Source organism: Aulonocara sp. 'chitande type north' Nkhata Bay, linkage group LG5, assembly GCF_057382095.1.
Source record: "Aulonocara sp. 'chitande type north' Nkhata Bay isolate Kocher_YH1m ecotype deep benthic linkage group LG5, A_spYH_male_GT1.1, whole genome shotgun sequence".
Lineage (NCBI taxonomy): Eukaryota > Metazoa > Chordata > Actinopteri > Cichliformes > Cichlidae > Aulonocara > Aulonocara sp. 'chitande type north' Nkhata Bay.
The window spans coordinates 2,962,959-2,975,669 of NC_141348.1; the positions used below are offsets into that span (position 1 = coordinate 2,962,959).

Here is a 12,711-nt window from a genome sequence, read left to right on the forward strand (position 1 = left end):
CGCGACTGTTGCGTGGTATTCAAGTGCAATAGTCGCAGTGTGAGGTGTAACGTGTACTTTATTGATCATTTTGTTGGAATGTTTCGTTGTATATAATGCTTAAGGACTTTAGTAAGAATATTCATTTAAGTTTGTATTTCCTTTTAGTTCTGACGGCATTGTATCGGCTGTGGTTGGACATCATTACATGTTAAGACATGTGGAAGAATCCTCCTGTCCGAAATAAATGTCAGTTTAAACACAAAGAACAAGTTGAGCTTTATTAAGACTCGAGGGGAGTAACAATGATCATTGTTCTGACAGCATTTTGAGTGGGAACAGTTCAAAGTTATTTACTGATTGAAACAAGCTGAATGTTTCTGTGCACGATGAAGAAGATCAGCAGCAGGAGCTCAGCTGATCAATGAATTGACATCTATCAGTCGTTTCATGAGATCAAGTCATCAGCAGACATTTGTTTTAACTGTGTGATAAATGTCAGAACGTCAGGGCTCTGCTTTAGTCACTACTTGATGATCATTGGCTCATTGTTGAATCCAGTGGCCCAGTCTGACCTCTGACCCTTTGCTGCATGTCTTCTGTGTTATTTCCACTTTCATGTCTGATCTTCTGCTGTATCGTCCAAAATAAACATCTGAATCATTTCCAACACTTCAGCAGATCTTTAGTTTGGGCAGTACAGCACAAAATAACACATATTGTACTATACTGCCCACTTCCTGATCTTATTGGATCTGTGTGTGAGGTTGGTGAAGGAAACACATGTTTACTGAGTGAATCGCTGCCATTAGGAACTCGTTTTTATATCACAGCCTAGAAATCACACAGGACCATTTCTGCAAGTGAAAATTGGAGGAAAATAATTGTATAGTTTGTGCGTGTGAAGTAGTCAGACTCGAACGTCAAGGAAGGTGGTAGGGAAGCAGACATTTCAGATTTCCAAGGTGAGCAACTTATTTACAGTGAAGTTAATTTAATGTAACTTAACAAAACTTCCTCCCCAAATAAACTCTATTAACAAAACTCACCATAACATGGCTCTGGTGACACAGCTCACCTCTCCTCTCTCCTGCATCTGATAGAGACTTGCTTTAAATAGGGCCACCAATTTCCCTCCAATTGCCCAGCCAGTACCACTCACTCAACTGAGGGATCTAAAACGCTACACAGATTATCCAAAAAACACAAAACCTCTACACACTTCTAACATGCACATTTACACAACTAAATGGCAGTATTAACGAAAGGAAAAACATTCAACAAATCCCTTTAAACCTTAACACAAACAAAAGGAAGCATCTCTATGGAAAAAGAAACCCCTCCACTTTGTTTGACCTGCTGATGTCATATGTGACATCATCAGGACTTTAAAATGAGGAAATCCCAGGCGGGCGTTTCCCCACACCTGACCCTTAGGACGACTGAAAAGACAAACAAAGTAAGTATGAACAACTTAACCTGTAACATAATAAAATATAAAGAAACATAACTTAGTATTTGTCTTAATTTGCAGAATGTTTGATTTGCCGGCAACAGAACGCTTACACAAACAAACCCGGGATAGTGAGTGAAGCAATGTTACTTGACAAATAGCAAATCATAGCAAATACATAGAAACAGAATAATGTGTACAATGTGCAAGAAAAGGTAAACACATATGGGACAAATGGAGAGCATTGCAACTGCTCCTCCACTTTGTCACAGTGCGACTGTTGTTTGTAAATGAAAACTTATCCCAACTACATGTGCTGCTGACCTTTGACCTTTTCTTTAGGTGCACAGAGGCCAGAGGAGTCTGTGGAAACATCCAGAACTGAGGCAGTGCTACAGATGTCTTCAAATAAAGTGGTGTATTATCCATGGATGCGTTCCATTCCTGTTTAGACCTGCTCGCTGTCAATGGGCTTCATTCCATTTCAGACTGTCGGTGGTCGGCTGGAATCTAAACTCAACATGGCTCCTGTGTTAGAAGAGCCTCTGATTTTAAAATATGCACATTGAATAGTTTCTTTCCAGCACTATGGAGCTACCAGCCCAGTATATGTAGCCCACAGTAGATGGAGTTTTCAAGCTGCACTGACAAACATCAGGACTCATGTGATCCCTACATGTGGACCTTTCACAGATGGATCCAAGTGCAGATTCAACTCTGCATTACATTTGACTTCAGCTGTTACACACTTTCATTTTCTGGCTGTGTCACTTCCTGCTTTTTGGATCAGATAGTTTATCCATGTCCACAAATGTTTGGCTGCATATTTTTATCATCTATATTTTCCAGTCTTCATGCAGCCGATATTTCATGTGAACTCCAATCTGACACCTGCCATCACGTTTTCAGGGTTAGTTCAGTGTTGGAAATGTAGGACAAACAGCAGCACATGTTCTCTAAATGTTTGCAGTCATTTTTAAATGACGCTGATACTACATGAGACATTTTCCACATTTATTGTCTTTGAACAGAGAATAATAAAGCCATCAAACATACACAGGCTTCTGCAAATACAAACTTCTGTGGTGCATTTGATGACCTGCAGAGGAGAACAAGTCGGGCTTTTCAGCCCTAACACAACAAGAACAGCTGTGGAACCATTGGCCATTTGCCATAGTGTAGCTGAGTCAAAACAGCCCAAGTGCTGAGAGGGAAAACATGATGATTTATGTAAAGTCATAACTGGCTGCAGCAGCTGAGCTTTGACCTGTGAGCTGCAGCTTAAGCTTCTTTTATGGTTCAGTGTTTAATGTTTAAACTGTTTATGGCTGCACACACGCCCGCAGTCAGGTTTTATATATATTGAAATATTATATACAGTGTGGCAGCTGACCTTTGACCTTTGACCTGCGAGCTTCAGACTCATTGCTGGTGTGAGGTGTTTAATACTATTGAAGCTTGCAGACACACCCACATCCTCTGATTTGTTCTCAGGGTTGTTCAGTGTGTTGGAGTTGGAGCAGAAACCTGCTGCAGGTTAATTATTGATCAAACAATATCACACAAGGTGCAGCAGCTGACCTTTGACCTGCGAGCTTCAGACTCTTTGCTGGTGTGAAGTGTTTAATGTGACTTCAGCCTGCAGACACAGAGGACTGATGAAGCAGAAGATTGTCTCTGTTTCTACACAGACCTGGTCCAGACAGCAGAGCTGCAGAGTGAAGACTTTCATGGGAAGAAGCTGAGTAAGTGCAACGTCCTCTTTGAATCCTGGATCAGGAAGTGAAGCCGGTGAATATTTGGTGTTTCAATAAGGTTTCTGTCTTTGACTCAGTCTGCTGTCACTTTGTTTCAGAGAGAAAAAGAGATTTCAGATTAACTGCATTATATGCTGAGTAACTAAATGCTGCTAGTCTGTGGTGTCACTCCCAGCAGCATCACGTCATTTCTTTACTCTGACCTTTAACATCAGTTAACTTAGCTAGCAGAGCAGCTAGCAGTTAGAGTATGAACTCTGTGTCAGCAGTCAGCTTGGTCCTGGTGGTCACCTGGTTTCATGTTTGCTGATGATCCAGATGTGTCCACATAATTATTTATTTCTGTAAATGTAAAGACTTTACAGATAAACAACAGCAGCCCTCTGGCTGGACTCTAACCTGTGAGTTTCCTGTGACTGAAACCACAAGCTGACATTTTCCTTCTGAAGCAGCTGAATGGATGTTTGAGTTTACCTGCATACATGGTGCACTCAACACCCTCAGCGGAGGAGGAAAAACCTCCTTTCGGTGGAGAAACCATCCTTAACCCTCCTTGAAACTGGCGGGGAAACCAGACCTCCTTATGTATATATGTGTGTATATGCATGTGCTTCAATGCGTGTGTGTGTGTGTGTGTGTGTGTGTGTGTGTGTGTGTGTGTGTGTGCGCGTGCGTGCGTGCGTGCGTGCGTGCGTGTGTGTGTGTGTGTGTGTGTTTGTGGGTGTGTTTGTGTGACCTCCTGCTCACCAAAAGGGTCATAAAAGTAGGAAGCTTATTAACCAAGAAAACAGAGCCTTCAGATAGGATGTCCCTATAATAAAACACTACAGCCTCCCCCACCAACAGACTGGTTGGAGAGGTGGTCAGAGACAAAGGAATGTCTTTGATCCTGCTGCTTGAACTAAGACTTACACATTTAAGTAACACAATGACAACATTTAACAATTTGACTCCAACAGCTGCCAGCTGGAATTTAAATGTAATTTAAATGAAGGATTCAAGGTTATTGGGTTTTTGAACGTAGAGATCACATGAACGTATATGAATTGAATGATATGTCTCTTCTATGTTTCTATTATCATATTTTGATGTTGATTGTGATTGGTTTTATTTGTTTCTTCAGTGGTTGTAGTGTTTTAATATTTAGTAATTTTTTCCATTTTGTAATTGTGTATAAAGTTTAATTTGAATGAAAGTTACACTCAAATGCTTCAGGGTCTTCAGTCAGTGTGTGATCAGTTTTATACATGGCAATGGTCTTACGTATACCGGTGTTGGATATGGCTGATAACGGTATGTTTAAATCTGAAACAGCCTTTAAAAACTCTGTCCAGCCAATAGGTCTGAAGGTGTGTGTGTGGTTGTGACGGCTTTAATCAGGTCGTAAATGTGTGAACCCGGGATGGTGCGTTTATCAACAACAATTTCACCTTTGTCATTGTAAGAAACCAAGTCTGGCCAACGAGAGAATGAGTTCTGCATTCCTCCTTCTCCTTTTAGGTATGTGTGTCAAAACATTCTCTGCAATAAAATCCTTCAGCATCACCATAAACAGGTTGGGTGTCCGCAGGCTGGGTTTGCACATCCATGTTAAATTGTTCCGGTAGGGATGAAGACAATATATTCTTTTCACGGGCACCTTGTCTCACAAGTGTGAGGTATCTTTGGAGAATAACACCATATTTTTTTAGCTTTCTCATACACATCTATGTCTGATTCTTGTAACACTTGAAGCATCTCCTTGTCCAAGTCTTTCTGAGCCTGTTGTCTGATGTTGCCTGTGTACTGCTGCGGTTGTTTCAATAAGTCCAACTGATGTTGGGGCACCAAAAACATCTTTTGCACATGTTCCATTTTCACCTGTTTGCTATCAGACTGGTTATGAAAGGGATTGCAGCCCCTAATCAGGCTAGTAAAAACCCACCAGATTGGTTGATTGTCTTTATCTTTTTCAAAGTTTTGATCTTTTCTTCGGCAATCAGTCTGATTAGAGATTTTTTCTTTTTAGCTGTTTGTACTTCTGATTTGTCAGTGGAATGTTACCTTGCAATACGTTAAAGGCTATCTCACACAATGCATTGATGAAGTTTGCATTGCTAATAATAACTCTGCGTAGAGCCGGGGGAGACTTGTATATCAACTCCAACAGAGACAGATTCCTCCGCATGCGTGATGACATCCTTTCACCTCTTCACTGTTTTTTGTTTTGGGTTATAAACAACCGGATGGTCTGACAGTAAATTTCTTCGGGGTCTTAAATAGTCCGGGGTCTTACCTTTATAGTCTATTAAAACATACCCGTGTGTTGTGGATGTGGCATCATTAAACGCTTCTATAATATATTTAGTATTACCAGGAAAGATTTGCCTACCTAAAAGCATGACTTGATATTTATCTCTTGGATTTTTAAACAATATTAGTTGGTGCATTTCAAAAATAAAAATATGAAGACACTCAAAATAAATTTCCTGTGGTGGGAAACTATTTTGTGCAACTTTTTTGTATTTACAGTTTTGAGGGATAAGCCTCTTAAATTTCTCTAACTAGAAATATATGTTAAAAAAAATGATTTTCATTTTTTTGGTAGTTTATTGCATTTTTTTTGCAATTTATGTAATTACTATGCACTTAATGCATACATATTATTTAAACTTGGGCTATAATGGTTGTATTGATGTATAGCAACTTCATATGTTTCATATGTTTCATATGTTGTTTGTTTAATTTAAGACAAAAAAAAAATTAAATGAATGAGAGGTAAAACTTGAGGGGGTAGGGACAAATAAGTAAATACTTCAGCCTACTCCTTTTCAAACAAATAATTTTTGTAATAATTTTGTAATGATTGTGAAGGCACATATTTGAAATGTTTGAAATAAAAATGAACTGAACTGAAATGCTCCCAAAAATGTCACTAAAACATGAAAAAATATAATATAAGCTCTGGTCACAGCAGATACTGATAAACATGTATTATGAGGATGGATGATCAAGTTTCTCACTCTCTCCTTTAAATCTCAGTTTTTTTCTTCTTCACAGTTTATCTGTTAATTTATTAATGAATAACACTGAAAGAGTTTCTGTTATATTTCCCCTTGAACATCAGCTTATTAGGGCGGCATTAGGAAATAGCCCCCCTCCAAAGAATGAATAAATGAATGATGATAATAATAAAATGATTCAAAAGCAGAGCTCAGAGTGGTAGAATGGTCAAACATGGATCCACGGGTGGTTCAACTGCATTTGGTGACGTGACTAAAGCAAATCTTTCAAATAATCCCACCATCAACGGGATGTTGTCTCCTTTACTACGGTTACTTTACTTGGTCACCGTGTGAATTTCTTTGAAATGAACCAAATTCTTTTATTTGTTGGTTGTTGCATATTTAACCTCTACAGTCAGGAAAGGAGGAGATGAGGCCTCAACAATGTTGGGTTGTAGCCAGTGTTGGGAAGGTTACTTTTAAAATGTATTCCATTACAGAATACAGAATACATGCCCCAAAATGTATTCTGTAACGTATTCCGTTACGTTACTCAATGACAGTAACGTATTCTGAATACTTTGGATTACTTAATATATTATCATGCTTTTTACAACAACGTGAATGTACTATTGCTGTGTGATTTATTACTATTACTGAAGGTCCGCGACTCCGAACTGTAGTAAAGGGACCTCTGACTAATACAGCGGGGTCCCTGTCGGCTTGTAGCCGAAAAATAGCTTTACTTTGTTGTGTGGGTCAACTTTTCTTGCCAGAGACAGAGAGAGGCGTTGAAAGGCTGCTCCAACGGAACTTATTGTTTTCGGAGGAAAACACGAACACGGTGTACAGTCGAGTCTTAATAGCTTACTTACAACTGGGCTCGTCAGGCTCTCTTGGCTCAAGTGGTTATTAGAAATCAGAAATCAGAAAGGGTTTTATTGCCAAATGTTGAGCAGGTTTACAACATTAGGAAATTGCTGCGGTGCTTCAGTGCAAACATGGTGTCATAAATTACGCTTAAATAGACATGAAAAAATAAAAGTAAGAATAAGGATTAAAAGTGCTACGTAGAAAGATATATACATGAGTGCAGGTGGTGATCAGTGCCAAACATGGAATGATACAGTGAACACAGCGTAGGGTCATGTGTTAGTGGTGGGAACAGTCATACGGTTATTGTTCATGTGTCCAACAGAAGAGGGGAAGAAACTGTTCTTATGGCGAGAGGTTCTGGTGCGAATGGACCGGAGCCTCCTGCCTGAGGGGAGCAGGTCAAACAGACTGTGTCCAGGGTGAGAAGGGTCAGCTGAGATCCGAGCTGCGCACCCCAGTGTCCTGGAGGTGTACAGGTCCTGCAGAGATGGGAGTCTGCAGCCAATCACCTTCTCAGCAGAGCGCACAACACGCTGCAGTCTCTGTTTGTCCCTGATAGTTGCTCCAGCGTACCACACGGTGATGGAGGAGGTGAGGATGGACTCGATGATTGCAGTGTAGAATTGCATCATCGTCCGTGTTGGCAGGTTGAATTTCTTCAGCTGCCTCAGGAAGTACATCCTCTGCTGGGCTTTCTTAATGACGGAGGTGATGGTGGGCTCCCACTTCAGGTCCTGGGTGATGGTGGTACCCAGGAAGCGGAATGAGTCCACAGAGGTGATGGGGGTGTCAGTCAGGATGATGGGGGGGGGGGGGGCTGTGTGCTTCCTGAAGTCCACAATAATCTCCACTGTCTTCTGGGCATTCAGCACCAGGTTGTTGTGGCTGCACCAAGACACCAGGCGTTCAACCTCCCTCCTGTAGGCAGACTCATCCCCGTCCGAGATGAGCCCAATAACGGTGGTGTCATCTGCAAACTTGATTAGCTTGACAGACTGGTGGGTGGAGGTGCAGCAGTTGGTATACAGGGAGAAGAGCAGAGGAGAAAGAACACAGCCCTGAGGGGAGCCGGTGCTGATGGTCCGGGAGTCCGAGACATTCTTTCCCAGCCTCACATGCTGCTTCCTGTCCGACAGGAAGTCAGTGATCCACCGGCAGATGGGATCAGGCACATTCATCTGGGAAAGCTTGCCTCGGAGATGGTCTGGAAGGATGGTGTTGAAGGCAGAGCTGAAGTCCACAAACAGGATCCTGGCGTAGGTTCCTGGGGAGTCCAGATGCTGCAGGATGAAGTGTAGGGCCATGTTGATGGCGTCATCTACAGACCTGTTGGCTCTGTATGCAAACTGCAGGGGGTCCAGGAGGGGGGCCGTGAGGGTCTTGAGATGGGAGAGAACTAGGCGCTCAAATGACTTCATGACCACAGATGTCAGAGCCACGGGTCTGTAGTCATTTAGTCCAGTGATCCTAGGTTTCTTGGGGACAGGGATTATGGTGGAGGACTTGAAGCAGGCAGGCACATGACATGCCTGCAGTGAGGAGTTGAAAATGCCAGAAAACACTGGGGCCAGCTCGTTTGCACAGTGTCTGAGGGTGGCAGGAGACACACCGTCTGGGCCGGGAGCTTTCCGAGCATTCAGACTCTTAAACTGCTTCCTCACATCTGCTTCATGAATATGAAGAGTTGTGGTGGGAGGAGGTGGTGTGAAATCCTCTTTTGTGTGGGGTGAGGAGGCGGGTGTTGTAGGTGAACAGTTTGAAGGTGGTGATGGCTCTATGGAGGGGGGAGAGGTGGGGGAATTAGTGTCCAAAGTGCCTCTATTGTTGGGGCCGTTGGAGGTGTGAAGGCTGCCTGATGGCTCGTCAAAACGGCAGTAAAAGTTACATGCTTCCAGCTCCCGTTTTTCCTCGATGACAGCTGTACCTTTCCACTCCCCTTTTTCTCCCTCCTCGCGCTCACAGACCCATAACGTGTATGGCAGTCCATTCTCCCTGCAGCACGGACTACACTGCCCATGATGCTACATTCTTTAGAGCATAGGTGTCAAACTCTGGCCCGCGGGCCAAATTTGGCCCACAGCCTAATTACATTTGGCCCGCGAGGCCATACCAAATTACTATTAGAGCTGGCCCGCCGGTCTTAAGCAGCGCATGTACTGCTAATACTACAACTCCCAGAATGCTCTGTTGGCGTTTTGGCGCGTCAGTCAGGAGAGGACCCATTAACGCCCTCTCCTCTGTTGACTGTAGTCATAGCAACCGCGCGAATACTGCCGCGCTACCTCTCCCAAAATGGCGAAAAGAAAGAACGAAAACAGGAGCTTCCTGGACAGGTGGGAGACAGAATATCTGTTTACTTATGTAAAAGACAGACCTGTTTGTCTTGTATGTGGAGCTCATGTGGCTTTAACCAAGGAGTACAACATTAGACGACACTATGAAACGAAACACCAAGAGAAGTACAAGGACCTGGACATGACTCAAAGGCGCCGGAAAGCAGAAGAGATGAAAAGAAGTTTTGTTTCACAACAGACCATGTTCAAAAAAGCCATATCACAAAGTGAGGCTGCTGTAAAGGCTAGTTTTGTTGTGGCAGCAGAGATCGCAAAATCAGCCCGGCCCTTCAGTGAGGGAGAGTTTGTGAAAAGTTGTATGATGAAAGTTTGCGACGTTGTGTGCCCAGAGAAAAAGCAAGCATTTTCAAATGTTAGCCTGAGCAGAAACACAGTAGCTGATCGCACACGTGAACTTGCCAACAATCTAAATAACCAGCTGATGGAGAAGGGAAACAGTTTCGTTGCATTCTCCCTCGCTGTGGATGAGAGCAGCGACGCCTCTGATACTGCCCAGCTTTCAGTCTTCATCCGTGGTGTGGACTCAACTCTCTGTGTTACGGAAGAACTTTTAGGATTAAAATCAATGCATGGAACAACCATAGGGAAGGAAATATTTGAAGAGGTTTCCAAATGTCTAACTGAAATGAAGTTGCCATGGGAAAAACTTGTGGGGTTAACGACAGATGGTGCACCAGTGATGTGTGGTCAAAGGAGCGGACTGGTGGGCAGGGTACGGGAGAAGATGCGAGCGGAGAACTGTGCAGGTGAGCTGACTGTTTATCACTGCATCATACATCAAGAATCACTTTGTGGTAAAGCCCTAAAGATGGAACATGTTATGACCGCAGTAACACGAGTAGTTAACTTTATAAGAGCCAAAGGTCTGAATCACCGCCAATTCAAATCTTTTCTTGAGGAGTGTGGTTCGGAATACGGAGACGTGCCGTATCACACGGAGGTGAGGTGGTTAAGCCGAGGGAAAGTACTGAACAGATGTTTCGAGCTACGCGAGGAAATATTTCAGTTTCTGGAAAGCAAAGGGCAAGACACAGCTGAGCTCAGGGAGCAAGAGTTTCTGTGTGAGCTGGCCTTTATGTGTGATATCACGAGCCATCTCATTGCACTGAACCTGCAGCTTCAGGGACGGGGGCGTATCATCACAGATATGTACGCTGCAGTGAGGGCTTTTAAAACGAAATTGTGCCTGTGGCAGAATCAGATGCTACAAGGAAACCTGGGCCATTTTCCCTGCTGCCAAACGATGAACATGCAAATCTCTACTGCTGTGTTCCCATGCGTACAGTTTGCTGAAAAACTCTGTGTACTCAGTACTGAGTTTACCCGGCGGTTTGCCGACTTTGACGCCCAGAAATGTCGATTTGAACTGCTCAGTAATCCTTTTGCAGTTTACGTGGCAAAAGCACCAACAAACCTCCAAATGGAGCTGATTGAACTCCAGTGTAGTGACACGCTGAAATCAAAGTATGATGCTGTGGGCGCTTCACAATTTCCACATTTCAAAATGCCTGGGCTCCGCACCCACGCTCCTCAGATGCTCTCCATGTTCGGCAGCACTTACCTATGTGAGCAACTATTCTCCTCAATGAAGATGGCCAAAACATCTCACAGGAGACGTCTGACCGATGAGCACCTTCACTCGATCCTGAGGATTTCCTCAGCTCAGAGCCTGAGCCCAGACATTGAGGAACTAGCATCCAAGAAGAGATGCCAGGTATCTGGCTTGGACGCATCAGAGTAGATCAGTGTGTAGCAAACTGAGCTATAATTACCATTTTCTTTGTGCAATTTGTCTTGCTACTCCCAGACATGGGCTTGAATGGTTTCACGTTTAATGATATTTTTATTAGTTAAGTGGTTTATTATTATTTTATTTTTACATTTATTATTAGCCTGGGGAAAAAGTTTACTGCTAAAATTTAAATCAGAAGGCTGCAAATACAATTTTTATTTAAGAAATGCATTCCAGTGATATGTTATTTAATTGGAATTTCAGTTTTGCATGTGTGCAATATTAAGTTATGTATGTTTATATAAGTTCTATATCGTTCAGTATTAAGCGTTGCTTATTCCATATTCAGTTTTTCAGCAAAACTTATTTGAGTCTGTAAGAAAAGGTTCCTTGTTATATCTGGAGGAAGATTTTTTTCAATAAATATTAACGTTGGCCCGCGACTTTGTTCCAGTTTTGAATTTTGGCCCACTGTGTATTTGAGTTTGACACCCCTGCTTTAGAGCTATGCTTGTAGCATTCTGCCTGTTAGCTTAGCACAACAACAACAACAACGAAAAGGCGCTCTCTCACCCCGGAAACACACAGTCGCAGAGAGAGAGAGAGAGCGTAGCCCTGTAACCATGGCAACCGTAACGCTGCCGCCTGGAACAACAGAACGTAGCTGTCAAACAAAACCCAAACAGTCCTGACCCGCGACAAAATGAAACAGGAAAGTACCGCAGTGTAATCCATTTATTTCAACAAAGTAACTGTATTCTGAATACCACCTTTTTAAACGGTAACTGTAACGGAATACAGTTACTCATATTTTGTATTTTAAATACGTAACGGCGGTACATGTATTCCGTTACTCCCCAACACTGGTTGTAGCTGTGGTTCAGGTTAGAGTGAGTGTCCATGGAATAAATGTAAGTCAGTGAACTGGAAACATGACTGTGTTCAAACTTTGTTTCCTTTTTATAATGAGTCTAATCAAAGGTGGACAGAAGTATCTCCACTGTGACTTTTCTGTGTCACCATCAGAGCTTCTGCACAGTGTTTCTGGGGCAGATAACATTGCAGCATTATGGAGACATTATGGAGACAAAAAGAAAAGCGTCTGGACTTCTTTAAGTTAAACTTAAAGAAATCCAGACGCTTTTCTTGGACTGTTGGTTTCAGTGTTGAGTCTCATTCACACACTCCCTCAGACTCTTCACACACACTGATTTGCTGACATAAACACTCCTGTGTCTAAACACACTGAATGTGTCCTGAGCTCGGCCGCTGTTCCACAGTAACTGCTGTCAGAGTCACTGTTACTGAGTTAGCTTAGCTAGCAGAGCAGCTAGCAGTTAGAGTATGAACTCTGTAAGCAGTCAGCTCGGTCCTGGACATGGTTACTGACATAAAGCTGCTCTCTGCAGCCATGTTTGACCTGCTGCTTTGTAGGACTACAGTAATGGAGGATTTGGAGGCTGAACTGGGCTCTGTGACACTTTTTGTAGTGAACTGATGAAAGCTGCGTCTCAGATGGATGTTAGTCCAACACATCAGACACGACCTCTGCAGCTCTCAGTTGATGTGCACATGA

At 42.8% G+C, this 12,711-nt stretch overlaps 1 protein-coding gene and 1 pseudogene across 9 annotated transcripts in view; both read left to right on the top strand.

The window, feature by feature from the left end:
* The first annotated feature begins 3,043 nt into the window (after window positions 1–3,043).
* LOC147329686 (NACHT, LRR and PYD domains-containing protein 12-like) overlaps window positions 3,044–12,711 on the top strand; it is a 105,397-nt gene continuing 95,729 nt past the window's right edge. For 8 of the 9 annotated variants that reach the window (XM_086290967.1, XM_086290971.1, XM_086290973.1 and 5 more), the window contains exon 1: window positions 3,044–3,177. The gene's annotated coding sequence lies outside the window, so the exon portion shown is untranslated. The remainder of the gene's footprint in view (window positions 3,178–12,711) is intronic. The other variant, XM_086290968.1, reaches the window with a different exon arrangement.
* LOC147329687 (general transcription factor II-I repeat domain-containing protein 2 pseudogene) lies at window positions 9,342–11,144 on the top strand (annotated as a pseudogene).